The 17,217-nt window shown below is 44.3% G+C and overlaps 1 long non-coding RNA gene across 1 annotated transcript; it reads right to left on the bottom strand.

The window, feature by feature from the left end:
- Nucleotides 1-15,777: 15,777 nt before the first annotated feature.
- Nucleotides 15,778-17,203, bottom strand: LOC148093886 (uncharacterized). Its single transcript, XR_015714069.1, has 2 exons — nt 17,024-17,203; nt 15,778-16,574 (listed from the first exon to the last, which is right to left on the bottom strand). It is a non-coding gene; the product is annotated as an uncharacterized LOC148093886 (long non-coding RNA).
- Nucleotides 17,204-17,217: the final 14 nt, after the last annotated feature.

Below are 17,217 nucleotides of genomic sequence, written 5' to 3' on the forward strand. Positions count from 1 at the left end.
TAAGCTATGACACTAAATATTATCAATAAAACATCCCTAAATAATGTCATACTTCCCTTTTAAAGGTTTTTGCAAAATATTGAATGGTGCCATTTTAAAACAGAGAGGGTTTATATATTCATACATATCTTATACATTCATATGCATAGATACATAACCACATATACACACCTCTTCTCACCTCTTCCTTGTATCTTATATTCCCAGGTGACTTGTGGCTCTCTGAAAGGTCACCTTCCTTTTAGCCACACCTGTCACACTCCTCCACTACGCCTTTCTATTCAAGAGCATGGTTCTCTGACCAGCAGCATCTGCATTAACTAGGAGTCTGTTAAAAAAGCAGACCCTCGGGCCCCAGCTCAACCTACTGGATCAGAATCTGCGGCTCATGGAGATGCCCGTGTGGACTGTGTGCACGTTACCGTTTGAGAAGTGCCGCCCTTCCCAGCACATCTGACCGGGAAGATGGGCCCACGATTAAGGAGCTAGGGTTAGAAGTGACTGTGGTGGCAAAGCCCAAAGCAGCTGGTAAGTGACACAGGAGGAGCAGTTCAGCGATCTAAAGGGGGCGCTCATGTAGTGCTGGAGTGCACTCAGAGGAGCCACACACTGTCACAGTGAGGAGTGGGTAGAGAAGGCGGGACCGTTGCTTCGTGGCCCTGGGGGTGAAGTAACTCTTGTCCCCATGCAAAGGAAAGCACAACACTAACATCAGAAAACAAGAAGTTCCTCCAATAGCGATGTTAGGGACAAAACCGTACACATCAGCAATGTACCTCTTCTCAAAGATACCTATTCAAAGTTACTCAGTTATCTCGCCCTCTTCAGGTTAATTCGGAATGAAGCGAAGCGGGAACTATTCCTAAGTGGCCTTGTGTCACGAAGCCAGTTGTGTCTGTGAACGTCCCCAGCGCTTTCATTTGAAAACGTCCAAGGCGCTCGTGGGACTTGCAGTTACTTGAGCATCTGAGCTCTGGCTCATCGGCGACCTCAGCAAAATTCTTTAATACTTGAGATAGTTAATTAAAACGGAGGAAAACCGAGCAGTGCTAAAGCGCATTCTTTAGATGCCAGAAAGCAATGGGAGCCTTCGGTCGGCCGCCGTGGGAGTATGTGCTTGTGCAACCGAGCCCGGGCCGAGGAAGTGACACGCAAGAGGTTACAGCTGCTGCCGCCCCCTCGGAGCTGCTGCTAAGTCGCCAGGGCCCTGAACTTCAGGAGACAGGAAGGAGTTCACTGGTCCGGGGTGGGAGAGGGGGAGAGGAGGGGAGCGGGGGAGGGGGGGAGGAGGGGAGGGGGGAGGAGGCCAGGGGTGGTGCAGCCACCCCCAGCCCCTCTTCTGCACTACGATGGCAGCCTGCGGGCTCACACACCTCATCGAGATAACACCTCTCTGGAATCCGTTGGATACTCTGCCTGAAAATACTAAAATGATACGGAAGAAAGTTAATGACAGGAATTCGAGTTAATATGTGTTTTCTGATAGTCCCAAACCTTGTTCAGGGAAGGAGAAAATTTAGGAGGGACATCGTCAATAAATGCCTTTGCTGCCTTCTCGACGCTGCATGTGGGCAGAGGTGGGGGTGAGGTGGATTTTAAACAATAGGCTTCTGTTGTTATTATTATAATTTTTTAAAAGAATGCTTTTCAACTCCAATCCACAAGGTTTCTACCAAAGACTCTTAAGTTTTGAAGAAGCAGACGACCTTCCGAGTATGGTCCTTTATCTATTCCTCTTGGCCTGGCTGATTCGCAGATCCACCTGCCCCAAGTTTCCCAGAAGTGGGAGGTATCCACACGCCATGGTGAGTGCCATCCTCTCTCCCCCTTTTTACCACCAAAACCACTGAGCACTGAGTAGGACCAGAGACTCTCGACAGAAACAGTGCTGCCCCCAGGGAGCATTTTGGAAACAGGCAAGGTATTTTGGTGGTTTTATTTTCTACATTTAGCACTCAGTAATTTTTTGTTTTGTTTTGTTTTAAATCAGAGGGAGATAGTATAAGTCCCTTCTTTTTTAATATTCTTTAACTTATCGACCTGAGAGAGAGAGGGAGAAACACATCAGTTTGCTGTCCCACTTATTTATGCCTTCATCGTTGCTTATGGTATGTGCTCTGACCAGGACAGAACCCACGACCTTGGCATATTGGGTCAACGCTCTAACCAACAGAGCTACCCGACCAAAGCCGGTCATTCTGATGTTCTATTGTGAAATAAACTGAACAGTCTTATGTAATAAATCATCCAGCATCCCATGAAACTTTTGTGTGGACCAAAGACATTCATGGTGAAAAATCTGTTTATAATTTTCCTGCCTAGAATCTAGATTCATTTTACATGTAGGCATCAAGTATTTTTTAAATAGTAATTCAGTAGTATACTGAATTTTCCAGGAATACAACTACTGTGTAAATAAAGAGAAGCTTGTCCTTTTTTTCACTGAAATTTTGCCAAATGTGTTGTTTACTACTGTGGAAATCCACATCACCGATGGCAAGTCCACCGCAGGTATCTGAGCTGCTGGTACAACACACCTTTATCAGTCTGCATTTGTAGCTGTCATGTCCCCAATAATTCCATGTAGGCACAGTATCTGACTACTTCGTGGTCTCTTTGATGAACATATTATTTAACTATAAATTATTTTCCTTTTCTTTTCTTTTTTTTAATTTTTAATCCTCACCTGAGGATATTTTTTCCATTGCTTTTCGGAGAAAGTGGAAGAGGGGGTGGAGAGAGAGAGGGAAACATTGATGTGAGAGGGACACATTGATTGGTCGCCTCCCACTCACATTCCAACCAGGGCTGAGGAGCGAGCCTGCAACCGAGGTACGTGCCCTTGGCCAGAATCAAACCTGAGACCCTTCAGTCCATGGGCCGATGCTCTAACCACTGAGCCAAATTGGCTAGGACTATTTTCCTTTTATTTATCTTACCATCAGGGCACCATACTGATTTTTAACAAAGTGTATAGGGAGGCCATATTATGTATAAACTACATCTCAAAGTAGCAAAGGGAACATTAAAAAATACAACAAAAAGAAAGTATTAAACCTAATAATGTTGAGATCGCTGGTATAGGCAATTTTCCTGGAATCTAAGATCCAAAAGGAGAGCAAAAGACCAAGCAAATGCCCCTCAGAAACACTAAAATGAGGACATGCTTCTATTCTATAAAGACATCTCTTGACTTCTCAGGGTCTCCTTCAGCAGCCCTCTTCCCCTGCTTGCCCTGTGAATGTAGGTGTTCCCAATGTTCTCTCCATTGCCTCAGTCTCTCACTCCGATCATCACCTTTGGGAATGTATTCATTCATTCAGCTTCAACCACATCTCTATACAGCTGATTCCAAATCTACATACTAGGTCCATCAGGTCTGAGCACTGAACAGAGGTTTCAATTTCTTTTTTGGATGAGCCACATCCATGTTGTGTTGTCTGCAAACTCGTGTCACAAATCACATTCATCATCTTTTCCTCAAAACTTAGTCTCCCACTGGTGTTCCCACTATTAGCTGAAAACATTCTCATCCTCCAAGTTACTCTGAATTACAACCTCAGATAAGAAACTTCAGGATCACCTTTAACAACGTTGCAACCCCACCCCACCCCAAACAATCATCAAGATCTGTTGGTTCTACCCAAATGTCTCTCTGAAATCTTTCTCAGGAGTATGGTAGTAAAATGGCTTCCCCCAAAAATGAGATGTTTTTAAAGCCCTAATTTGTAGTGTTTGCCAATTTCTGTGGTGTAAATATTCCCACTATGGCCAATTTAAAGCTACCAAAGTTTTAACATCTGGCTCATAAAATTCCTTAGAAATTTAACAATATGCTCTTGAGAGCCGGCACTCCTTTCTATTCCTACTACTACCACCCTAATGCAGCCATTTGTTATTTATTTCCTGAACCATTTAGAAGCTTATAAATTAGTTGACCTACCCCTTGCTCCAGTTACATCTGTGCATAAAATACTTTTATATTTCTTTGTTGCTTATAAAATAAATGTCAAGAACCCTTGCCTTGTGTGAAAAACCTTCCACAGTATGGCCTTAGTCTATTTTTTTCATCTCCTCTCCACTATGCCAGCACCCACAACCACCTCCTACACTCACATACATATACACACAGCTCTAATGCTCCAGCCCTATAGGAATACTCAGCATTCTCTGAAAAACAATGCAATACAGTTCATCAAACTTTTACTGAATAGCTACTATGTGCTAAATACTGTGCTAGGCCAAATAAGACATAGCCCCTGCCTTCCAGGAGCATAGAATCCCATGTACTTCAATTCTTCAGTTCTCTTGTGGTTGTTAATACTGTTACTTTAGTCAGAAACTCCCATCTCTGTCTACATTCCTTCAAAAAGCATTTACTGAGTACCTACTAAGTACCAAACTGTGCTATATTCTGGAAATACAAAAAAATGAAAGAGACACAGTGTCTATCTTCTATTTCAGAGAATAGTAGGTGATGTGCAGGTATAGTGGAGGGACACCAACTATTTTGCCCTGTTGAGTTCAAGAAAGACTTTGCTGAGAAGATAATGATAGAATTGTGGACAAGTGCAGGAAATGGGGCTCAAGAAAGAACAAAAGTCAGATTGTTGAGGGCTCAATATACCACATTTCCTAGTTATATTAGACTCTACCTTGCTCAAGCAAGGAAGAATTGAGTATGAGGACACAGATGTCTTTCATAGAATCCAATGAAAAATTGAACAGCCAGGATTCAGGAAGGGCTGGATCTTAGCTCCAGGACCTCAGCCACAGAAGTTCACAAACCTTTTCTTCAAAGCTCTGGAATTAATGTGACTCAGCTCTCAACAGCCTGTTCTTGTGTCTCTCAGTTTAAATGCAAAAGAGAATCTTATTGGTCTAGCTTTGGTCAAGAGTGCATTCCAGGTCCAGCCAGCTATGACCCAGGCCAAGCTGGTCTGTCTCAAATGCCAAAATGCTCAGTCATAGAACAGAGATCCTAGACTTGGCAGATACCCTAAGAATTGTCTACTTTAGTTAGAAACATAATTACTCAGGATTGAGGGTAGAAAAGTCAAGGTCAATTGTATTAGTTAGTAATGCTTTTGGCTGCAAGTAACAAAAAAATGCTCCAATGGCTTAAACAAATGAAAATTAATTAGTCTGAAATACCAAGAACTCCAGCTATAGGTATTACTGGTATTAGTTCAGCAGCTCATCAGTCCTAAGACTGATATCTTTATGATTCTCTTAGTCTCTCGCTCATGGGCCTGTGATGTAGTTCCATTTATCACATACAAACTTGAGGCTTAAAAAGGAGAAAGAGTGATGCCAACTGTGTACCTTCTCATTTATCAGGAAAAGCCCAAAAGATTTCCCAGAACCTCCCAGGAGACTTCTGCTTAGTTGCCATTGTCAAATGTGGCTCATATGACCCTTCCTTACAGCAAGGGAAATCGGGAAAGCAGGAAACACAGTATCACAGTTGGCTTAGATCAACCATGATCTAGAACTAGCCACACAGACGGACTCTAAGGTGGCCCCCACTGATCCCTGCCTTCTGTTTTTCACTCCTCTGTAATTCCTTCTCCTTGAGTGTAGGTGGGACCTGTGACTTGCTTCTAGCCAATGGAATGTGGCAAAGGTGATGGAATGTCACTTCTTTGATTATGTTACATTATGTACGATTCTATCTTGCTAAGACTCATTCTAGAAATTCTCTTTCCTTAGCTTGCTTTGAAGAAATGAGGCATGTTGGGAGACCCCCATGGGAAGGAGCTGAGGAGACAGCCTCTGGCAGCTGAGGCAGCAAGAAGTCAGGATTCTCAGTTCTGCAACCATAAGGAAATTAATTCTGCTAACTGCTTGACTGAATGTAAAAATATATTCTTCCCCTATCAAGTATCCAGGTAAGTACGCAGCCCACGTAACACTTTGACTCCAGCTCTGTGAGGCCCTAAACAAAGGACTTAGATAAGTCAAACCCAGACTCCTGATCTATAGGAACTGCAGGATAATAAATGTGTGTTGTTTTAATTTACAGTTTGTGGCAATTAGTTACACAGCAATAGATAACCAATATATGAAGAAAAAACTGGGAAATATATATGGTGAGGTAGCCAACAGTTTCTGCCATATTAATCAAGTTATATTTGATTTTATATTTTTTGTATATAAACCATTTTTTACCTTCTTCCATGTTTTATTACTCCTTAGGTCTAATCTCTAGGCCTGAAATGTAAATCCATGGAGCTTTAAGCTTCATGAATTCCATATTCTTCTACAATTTCATCAGAAATTTTTTTCCTGACTTTCTTGACATCGCACTGTTCTTGTTTCTGTCAACTTCTCCTCCAACTGTGGGTGTCCCAGAGGTTCACTCCTTGACCGGATGCTCTTCTCTTTAGCTACACTTGTTTAGTTCCCTTTTGATATCTCCTTGTTACTCTAAACGCAAATTGACTGAAACCATAACTCCTCTTCCAGCTCCCCTCTCAAGCTCCTTCTCTGTTAGTAGCAGTATAGTACTTACCTTTCAGAATCAAAATCTTGAAATCATCATTGATTCCACTTACTTTTAACCCCTATACAAATCTTGAAGCTCTTTCCTCATAAAGTCTCCAAAAAGCACCCATTTCCACTGCTACCACCCTGTTTGAGGACTTCAGAACCTCTTGTGTATTTTATCTCAATTGCTTGTTAATTGATCTTCCTGCCTCCACTTCTCTGCACTTCAGCCAATTACACATACTGTCACATGCTCAGAGCTTACAGATATCCTCAGCTGCCTACAGTATTAAATCTAAGTAACACTGCTTTGTTTCAAATTTTTCTAAAATCCTACCTCCACCCATATTACCTTTATGGTCCTGCAATTCTCTGGGACTGGAAGCTTTAGTAAGTCTCCCTGGTCCCACCCCACACAGACTTATTCATATCACTGTCCTGGCCCAAGTCCTTTCAACTTTGAAAACTCAAAACCAACCATATCATCTCCAAATACCATTTCCCTTCCTTAACTACTTTACACTTATTGCCAGCATACGGTAGTGGACATTTGTAGTTACCATCCACTATCTAATTCCCTCTCCTCTTACCAACAGCTCCTTACACACACACACACACACACACACACACACACACACAGAGACAGAGAGAGAGACAAACAGAGAGACAGAGAGATAGAGAGAGAGAGTGAGAGAGAGAGAGAGAGATACTTCCTTTCCCTCTTGTGGGGATCCAGGAAAACTGTTTTCAGCCTTGGCACCAGGGGTAAAGCTGTGATCTTGGCTAAAGCAATTAGCCCATTGCACACTCCTCTACTCCCCCAAACACCATGTCAATTCAGTGTCATCTAAGCCAGTCCAATAAATAAATAGATAGATGATGATAGATGATAGATGATAGATAGATAGATGATAGATAGATAGATAGATAGATAGATAGATAGATAGATAGATAGATAATAGATAGATAGAATTGCTTAACAAATATTTGTTGAAGAATTTACCACATACAAGTTAGCACCAAATATGCTAGAGTTTAGGACACTGACAGCTTTAGAACAATTAAGTGTCTAAAGGGGAAAAAACAATTTCTTCACTGAATGAAATATACAGTGAAATAAGTGGTAAAATATACTATTTCCTCACCAATTGCTATGGGTTGAGTCATGTCCTCAAGAAACATATGCTGAAGACCTAACACCAGTACCTCAGAATATGACCTTAAATAAGGTCATACTAGAGTCCTATGGGCCAGTAATCATATGACTGTTGAGATAAGAGCACCCTATGGAAATGAATGCAGAGATTGGAGTCATGCAGCTGCGAGCTAAGGAGTGTAGGCCACACCTGTAATCTAAGAAGGGGCAAAGCAGGATTCCATCCAGAGTGTCAGAGAGAGCATGGCCCTGCTGGCACCTTGGATTTGGACTTCTAGCCTCCTGCAGCCATTATGGACATGAATGACCATAAGAACAGAAGCCACATATAAGGCAGAGCAGTGCAACAGAAAGAGCCTGGGTCTGTTGAGAGCTGTACCCAGCGATGTGCTGATAAATGCTAAACAAAAGGCTCTCTGTGGGGGCAACCCCCTGATTTGAAGCATTTGCCAATTTCTGTGATATAAATTCCCAACCATGATCAATTTTGAGTTAGCAATGTGGCATCACTGGGAAGAGATGCTAACAGTCAGTTCTCACAACCTGGGACAGACCAGCCCCAGCACCCCCTGGCTGTACCAACCCTGGGCTGCCTGCCCCCAGGCTTCTGTTTCATCAGAGAAAAATTAACTTGTATTTTATGTAAGGCGCTATTATTTTAGGGTTTCTGTTGCATGCCGACAAACCTAATCCCATGGTAATTTTTTCCAGATTTCTCTCTCAACATTCAATGTTCTTTACTTGGACTTTTCTATGTGTTGGATGTGTTCAGATCTAAGCAGGATGGTGGATATATGGTACCAGGTTTTACTTCCCATTTCACTCCAGCCTCCTCTCGGGAAGATTACCCCCCTCCTTGTACAGCAGAATTAAGTAACTCTACAAAGCTCAGGAGGAAAGAGAAGGGTGACTGTGCCAAAGAAACAACAATCACCACCCTTCACACAGACTCCTGGCCAGGCACCTTCATGGGAGATATTTGGAAGCGATGCAACAAACTCTGGAGTGTGCGACATTAAACCCCCCTCTACAAAGCTGCCTCTGAAGGTTGGTGACATTCAAGACCCACAACAGACCGGAAGAGACTTCAGAACAGACAAACAGCAGCGCCACTGGAACACAGCAGCCAGCTCTGAAGACGGAGCGGGAGCACACGCAGGCCGGCGCCTTTCCTTAGGTTTGAGCGGCACAGATTCGCTCTGCCTGGGTCTGCACAGGGGCTGGCCAGCACCATCCGGGGAGCCCGGGAAACAGCACCCTTCTCCACAACAGAAATTTGTCCCAGGAGCACTGGCTCCTCTGTTACAAAACAGCTGATGTGCCTACCTGAGCCCGGAACCCACCAAGAGCACCAACGATCCCGGGGCACACAGGGCAGTCTCATCCGCTGCTTCCACTCCCTCATTCCAGCCTCTCTTCCAACAAAATGCACAAGAGACGCCCTCCACTGCCCTGGGGATGAGCTGTTTTTGAGCCATAGCCTTGATTACATGGGACTCACCTGGACCCCCTCATCGAATCCCCTCCTGCAGGTGCGTCAGGTCCTGGAAGGGATCAAGTCATTAAATAATCAGCTGGATTTCCTCCAGGGGCACCTTCTGCAAGGTTGTTACATTCGTAACGTAGGAATCGTGGGCACAAGAAATAAGCGCAGCTGTTGAGTGTGGAGTATCCACCACATGTGAGATCCTGCAGGAAGTGTTTACAGACATTTCCTCAGGTAATCTTCCTAAGAAACCAATGAGGTGGCCAGTATTATTACTAGCACTTCACAAATGAGGAAACTGAGAGCTGTGGGGTCCAAGCCAGGTCACCAGCTGGTGGGAGTGAAATTGGTATTTGCATCCAGGCTGATGCCAGGCTTCTCGGAAAGGGACCTCTGGATGGCACCCTGCTCCCTCATGGAGCAGTGCGGGGGCAGAGAGGCAGGTGGGCATGTCCTGGACTGGGCAAGCCCAGGAGGCACTGTGCCACAGTGCTTTTAGAGGCCCAGAAAAATAGTTTAAATTTCTTAAAATCAGAACAAAAACATGAATACATAATAATGAATCCATCCTGAGTTACATTTGTCTTTAGACCAAGATAATCAGAAAATGTGATTTTTAATTTTTTTTAATTAAAAAGGGGACCCATGAAGGCAAAAATACAAAGGATCCATGAAAATTATCATGTGGCCCAGATGAAGGTAATAGAAGTAGATGGCATTGCTGTGGCACCAACCAGACGGGGAGAAGGTCAGAACGTCCTCTCACAATTAGGCACCTGTAGTTAGAGAAAGTGAGTTCCCAGTTCATGTCTGAAGGGTTATGTGTTGTCAAGAGTTTGAGCTATAGAATATTCAGGGATATTTGGGGATGAATGCTAAACATGTTCATGAATAATCCCCCATCTATTCTGTCTCCCCTTAAAGGCTACTCAGATATAAGAAATGAGTAAATCAGTCACCTTTGCACGATATCTAACACGGTAAAGCCCTGACATTGGATCTGTTTTTGTTATTTTCCTAAAATACCTATGGGATAGGCATCTGGTGATCTCCCTTTTCCCACAAGTGCCCCCACAGTACAGGGGTTTATGCTGACTCTGGACTCAGATGTGGCAGATGGTTCTGAGAATGGGAACAGCACTGCCTCGACTCCACTGCTTAACTCTTGGCTTTGCTCCCGAGAATCAACTTCCCACGTGGGGTGGACCCTCCATCAAGTGCCCTGCTCTGTTCCAAGGGTGGGCATAGGACTCCAGCTGGACAATTAGGGTGCTCCCTCCTTGAATTCTCATTTTGAGCCAATGACATGAGGCCTAAAGTCAGCTGAGTTCATTTATCTCATCAGTGGAGCCCTGAAGAGACTGTCCCTGAATTCCCACTTGCCAGAGCTGTGGCTCCTGCTTTTCATTTTCTTTTCAATATTAAGCTAACTCGTATGTTTTAACTAATTTTTTGGTTTTTTTAATTAGCTAGCGTCAGTGCCTGGTGCTTATAAAGGATTCTGGCTTATCGGTACCTTCCAGATATCTGAAGGTGGCACAGATCAACCTGTGGGACACTATGCAGTGAGAGCAGTGAATTCATAAACATCGTTTACTGACATGTAAGCCTGTTAACTCATGCACTCAACTGAGAAAGACACCTTGTTGTTGATTAAAAATAGAAGTCAAAGCATGATGAACAGTGTAGGACTAATCTAACCTGCTCCTTTAGACTCATAATCATTTAAAAATACTGACTGCATCATGCTGAGGTGGGGAGCTGAGAGAAGTATTCGACTCCGCAGTCCTCATGCCATGCAATGTGCCCCTTCTCAATGAATGGCATTATGTAGAAAGTAGCAAATTTTAGAAGTTTTGAATTAAGATTTAGTACTTGTTATGGGTTGAATTGTGTTCCCCCAGAAAAAGGTGGTATGTTTAAGTCCTAACCCCTTGACCAAGGAATTTAACCGTATTTGAACGTAGAGTTGTTGCAGATGTAACTAGTTAAGATAATATCATACTTGGGTAGGGTGGGCTCTTAATCCAATATGACAGGTGTCCTTTTAAGAAGACAGGAGGTGGAAACAGACACACACAAGGAGAACACCATGTGATGACCAAGGCAGAGACTGGAGTGATGTAGTGACAAGAAACGCCAGATTGCCAGCAAACCACCACAAGCTCAGAAGTGTCAAGGAAGGCTTCCCCTACAGGTTTCAGAGGGAGCATGGCCCTGCTACCTTGATTTTGGACTTGCAGCCTCCAGAACTATCAGAGGATGTGTTTCTGTGGTTTTAAGGTTAGAGTTCATTTGTGATACTTTGCTATGCCGCCCTAAGAAACTAATATAGTACCCCCACCCCCATACTTTCAAAAGGACATTGTTTCGATTGTAGAAACTTTGGTAAAATAAGTCCAGCAGGCAAACATGTACATATACACCATGTTTTATGAGAAAAGTCACACCTCCAGCCTCAAACCACTTGCATAAAAGTGTCTCTTTCTAGATCTCTTGCCTCTGCTTTCTTGTCCTTCCATCAGCACCATCCCATATCTACCAGGGCTGGACGTGACCCGAGGGGTGCGATCTCTGCTCTTTGGACTTCCTTTCCCTTCAGGAGGTCCTACCCTGGTTCGTGGAAGATCAAACCACAGGCCAGAGACTGGCCCTCTGCCACTGACCCAACACACTTTCTAGCAACAACATCCTTCTCATTTTTCGACTTCTCTTTTCATCCAGTACTCAAATTCTGTTTCCTGCATGTTTGCGGCATTCAACCTAAAAAGATTGGTTCAGTAAGTGACAGTAACATCACTAGAGCCCTCACGTCAAGCGAGGGAGCTCAGTTTCCACTTACCTGCATGCTCCTGAGCTCCCAGGCTTTGCCATCACTCCTATTAGTGCGTAGAGTTTCTTTCCAGCCCTGGCCAGGAGCTGGAACTTCTCCCACCTGCTGGACAGGTTAACTGCAAGGTTTTCCTACTAAAGGTCATTCATCAAGAAAACACTATATTTCCTCTAAGGAAATTTTATGGCTGGATAAACCAAAAACTACATTTCTTTTTAGAAAACTCAGTGAGGTTTCAAAACCTTCTAAATTCAACAAATATGTTAAGAATCTGCAGTGTACAGGCTTTGCTGTGTGCCCTGACTGGAGGTGATAAAAAAGTGAAACAACTTATCAACAAGGAGACTTCAAAACAGGACTAAGGAATGCACGTAAGAACTATGATGTAAGACAAACACATGTGCTAAGAGACGCAGCTGAAGCTGTATCCAGGTACAAGTATCTTCATAAGGCTCGTCTTCCATTACACTGTGGACCAACTCACCAGCCTACTTACCAAGACTCCCAGCTCGCTCATCAAGGCTAGCTCGAAGGTTCTCACTACACTGTGCCCACAAAGCCCTGTGCCCTAAGCTTTTACATCATACGCTCTGCGCAGTCTCGAGACCTGCTTTAAACTCACCCAGCCCAGGCCTCAAAACCTGACTCTCCCCTTCTGAGACATGACTAAGACTCTTTCAAAGTGGTGTCCTCCCTCACTACAGTAAACATAAACTTTGCTCTGCTGAATCAGCAGGTTGTTCAGGGGGGTCTTTTGGGGAGGCAACAGTGGACACCCCTTTCTCCTGGTAAGGGCCCTATTATCTGAGAGAAATTTATTCCATGGGGCTGAGCTGGAGCTCCCCCAAACCCCCACCATAGTGATGGCCTCATTGTTAAGTAGAATGATGCCCAGTGCTTAGCATGACCAATGTCATCTTACGAAGAAAGCTGACAGTTCACTGTAGCAGGGGTGGCCTGGTATCACCGAGAAGAATATCCTTGCATAGGTAAGTGGGCCCATTAACTTGCTCACTGCTCTGGATTATACAACTCTTAACAAGCACATTCCACAAGGCTACAAACCACTTGACTCTATGGAACAAGCCCCATCCCCTTTTGGGTATAGAGATCTACTTTCTTGCTGCCCCCCAAGATGATACTTTTGTCTATAAGTTCCCTTAATAAACTTGATGTAGTTCTGGAGTCGCCAGCCCCTCTCTTCGGTCGTGTCTCAACCCTGGGAAATTTTCCCAGCACTCATGGACTCATGACTTGAGCTGGTCCAATCAAAGTCTTAATAAAGAGTTTGGTACTTGGGATGGGATGTTGCAAATTATCTAAAGCTGAAATAGGGAATCAGCTAAGTCAAGATGAGGGGTAGGATACGCAGGACTCCCCATCCCTGGCCTCACGTAGGGCACAAGGCAACGATTACATTGCTGTATCTTGGGACTCAGACCCTTTGAGCCAGTTCCTTGGGAGAAGTGGTAGAAACATATCCGGGTCTTAGAATTTGATAACTACCTCTTAATGGTTTCAGTGAGGTATTTTAAGAAAGGCTTAAGGAGACTGGCAAACTTGCCCATTTGAAGGTGTAAAAGAAACAGCTGTAGGCTTTGGTAATAACAGCTCACGTTCTTGCACACCATGTGCCAGGTGCCATTCTGAATGCTTTACACGGATGTTCTCATTCAATCTCTACAATCATCCCATGGAGTGGATACTGTTGTTATATCTATTTTGCAGGAAAAGTAACTGAGGCCAAGGAAGATGCAGTAACTGACCAAGGCTAGAAACTGGCAGAGCTGAAAAGCAAGCTCAGCCAGTCCTACTGTGGAGTCCATACTTTTAATCCTTCACTGGCAGCCAGGCAACTGCAAAGGATTGGATAACACACACCTTGCAGAACTGCAAGAGCCAGTCTCTGCTTCAAACAAGATGCATGAACAGAGATTTGGGACAATATAGTAGGACTGGGCCCTTGGAGGAGGCAAAGAAATAGGGTTGAATTTCATCCCCAAACTCCTCCTGCACACAGAAACAGTCATTTCTACTCAAGTAGTATTCCCTAGGACGTAGTCTTGGGCAAGGGGAGATCCCTATTGTCTAAGGTTTTTCTTTTTGAATTTTATTTTTCAATTACATTTGACATTCAATATTATCTTATAGTAGTTTCAGGTGTACTGTTCCAGGTTTTTCCAAAGCTGAGGAAGAGCCTGGAGCCTCTAAGCTGAGGGTGAAGGATATGAGTGAGAAACCTGTGGCCAAGAGACAGAAATCACAAAGATGGGCTCCAAGTTCAAGGACCTGGCCTCCATGAGATCTGGGCCTGTGGCCCACAGAGTTGCCAGGTATCAGACCTATCAGCATCTAACTGGCTTTTTAAAAGGTTTTTATTGCCAAGGAAATGTTCACAGCCCACAAAAGGGACCTAGAATTCCCCAGCCTTCACAGAAATCCTCTGGCTTCTTCCACACACCTCCCATGACCAGGCCAACTGGAAGAGGACTGCCCATCCCTTCAGGCACGACCACGGGCATCCCGCTGCAAAGCAGGGCCAAGGGCTCCCAGGCTGGTTGACCAGAAACCCACTCCACCACCAGGGCAGGGAGCCCCTGCTAGCTAGCCCCTACCTGCAGGAAAAAGCATACAATTTGAATCAGTGACTGCTGTGTGCAATTTTCCCTTCACCCTCTTTCCAAATGGCAGTTTGTGACCTGCAGTACCTGTTTCTTCAGCTGCGATGTTGGGCAATATTCATATTTACCACATGGTATTGTTGTGAGGATTAAGAAAGTTATATAAAAATGCTTAGAGCCCGGCCAGGCGTGGCTTGGCAGTTGAGCATCGACCTAGAATCCAAGAGATCGTGGTTGGATTCCCAGTCAGGGCACATGCTCGATCCCCGGTGCCCCCACTGGGGCGTGCAGGAGGCAGCTGATCAGTGACGACTCTCTCATCATCATTTCTCTCTCTCTCCCTTCCCCTCTCTGAAATCAATAAAGAAATATATATTTAAAAATGCTTAGATCTCCTGTCACAGAGTAAGTGCTCAATTAGCGTTGAATGTGGTGGTTTTGTTGTGTCCTGGGTGTGTAGGAAATAAATTTTTCATTAACTTATAGGTTGTAAAAACAGAGTTAGGAGGGTGGACGTGCCCTGACAACCCCGGACTTGAGACTCAGTGAACTGTGATGTCCCCTTTCGATGCCGTAGCTGGATAGGATTTTTGCTTGTCTTCCCTGGGGAAAAGGCAGGTAAGTCTTTGGTTTTTTTATGGGGTGGTAGAATTCAATTTGGATCGTTCTTAAAACCGTCTGTGTAAGAGGGGCATGTGTGTGCAGGAGTGCTCCCACATGTGGGGCACTCAGAGGATGAAAGGGAATGGACATCCATGGGGTGTCGTCTAGCATCTGAACCCCATTTTGTGACACTGCCCCCCAGTGCCCTCCCAGCCAGCCAGTCATAACTGACGCAACAGAGATGCAAGAAGCAGTGGTTTCAGTTTTCCTGGAACGAAGGGTGCTGAAAAGGAAAGTGGGGAAAGTTAGAAAACAGAGGGAGGTACAGATCATAGCGGGCCATAATTGGGAAGCTGTGGGATGTAAACTTCATTTTTTACTCAGGATTATAAGGAGTCAGAGGTCCTCCTCGCAGATCCCTTTGGCAACGCCAACAGCTCTCAGTGTGTGCGGCCGCACCTGGCTCTTCCTGCCACCACGGGCGCCACCTGCCCCGGGCAGGGCCCGTCTCCTGCTGCACCTGTTTCCTCCCAGCTGGGGCAGAGCCCAGGGTGCGCAGCTGGTACACACTACCTACCAGACAACAAAAGCCGCTTTAGAACTACTTTATTTGAAGAGGTTTCCTTCTAGAGTTCTAAACACAAAACGAACGCTGTTTGGGCAAGTGCTTCATAGGCATCATCGCATTTAAATGAACCATATGATAATGTTTACATTTGAAGCCACACATTTCAGACTCAATACAATCTTGATAACAAAGTATCAGTCATAACAGAACTATTCATTCTACAGATTATCATTTCCCCCAAAATGTCCACTAGATATGAAAACACTGCAGAGACATCTAAGGAGCCCCTATTTAGTTTTGGGGTTTTTTTAGAAAAACGACACAACAATGCAGATTACATTTTCCTTTTCTTTACTAGTAACAAACTATGACGTCCATTTGAGAAAGCACCAGCCAACCCTACCAAAGTAATTACAGTACACGTTTGCTCCTCAGAATTGACAATCTTCTACCTTTCATCTGTCTCCTGGAGGAATAAATGGAAATGGTTACGTCAAGTGCAGAAGTCAGCCTGTGTCAACCGGTGTGCATTTTATATTGTTTCTGAAGTTAACACAAGAAAAGAAAAACACTCTTATGTGACTGAAACATAAGGATGGAAAATACCCTTACAGTTAGCACAAAGACAAAATCAACTGACTTTTCGTCAGAACTAGTGTCTTAATGATAACTCCTCTAATACTTTTTACAGAAGTGTTTTAAAGGCATAGGTATAAATACACATGCACACAGCTCGCCTCTCTCTCAGTACTTACTTCCCTGGCTTTGCTCCTAGAGGGCTCAAGCTGCTGAGCCCTCGGCTCCATAGGCTATGGTGCCTAGTAGGTACTTTTAATAAAGAAGAATCACGTAATTTTTTTTTTTTTAATGAAGTACAGAGAAGACTATGTATGGATAGTAGTGAGAAAAAGCATACCATAAAAAACAAAAACGTGATGTTCGACTTTACAGAAAAGCTGGTTCATGACTATTAGTAAATCGTTAATGGACAGATTGGACCAGGACTGAAGAGGGGGCCAAGCCAGAGGGCCCCATGTTCCTGACAGAAGTGGGCATATTTGAAGGACACTCTAGTTATGATTAGAGTGAACATCTGCACAAGGTGGTAAGCTCTTCAAGGTCAGGGGTGGTGGCTTATTTCTATCAGTATCCTGTTATTAGCATTGTCGCACACATGATGGACATGCGGTAAACATTTCTGGGAACTGGGGCCCTGGGCTAAATTGCCTCACTGCTTTCAAAGCCAATTTGGGTAGTATCTACTCACCTAACTCATTCACTCGTCTAAAGCAGGGATGACAGACTTCATCTCTCTCTGATGGACTGGCAGTGGATGTGCTGAGGACATGGGTTCTGCGGCCAATTCCTGGCACAGAGGAAAGGAGTGTCGCTCACTCGTAATGCCACCCTGAAAGAATGACGGCAGAGATGTTCCATACGCCCCGCCCCTGGCGAGGAGGA

Source organism: Miniopterus natalensis, chromosome 2 (assembly GCF_054644295.1).
Source record: "Miniopterus natalensis isolate mMinNat1 chromosome 2, mMinNat1.hap1, whole genome shotgun sequence".
NCBI classification, from domain to species: domain Eukaryota; kingdom Metazoa; phylum Chordata; class Mammalia; order Chiroptera; family Miniopteridae; genus Miniopterus; species Miniopterus natalensis.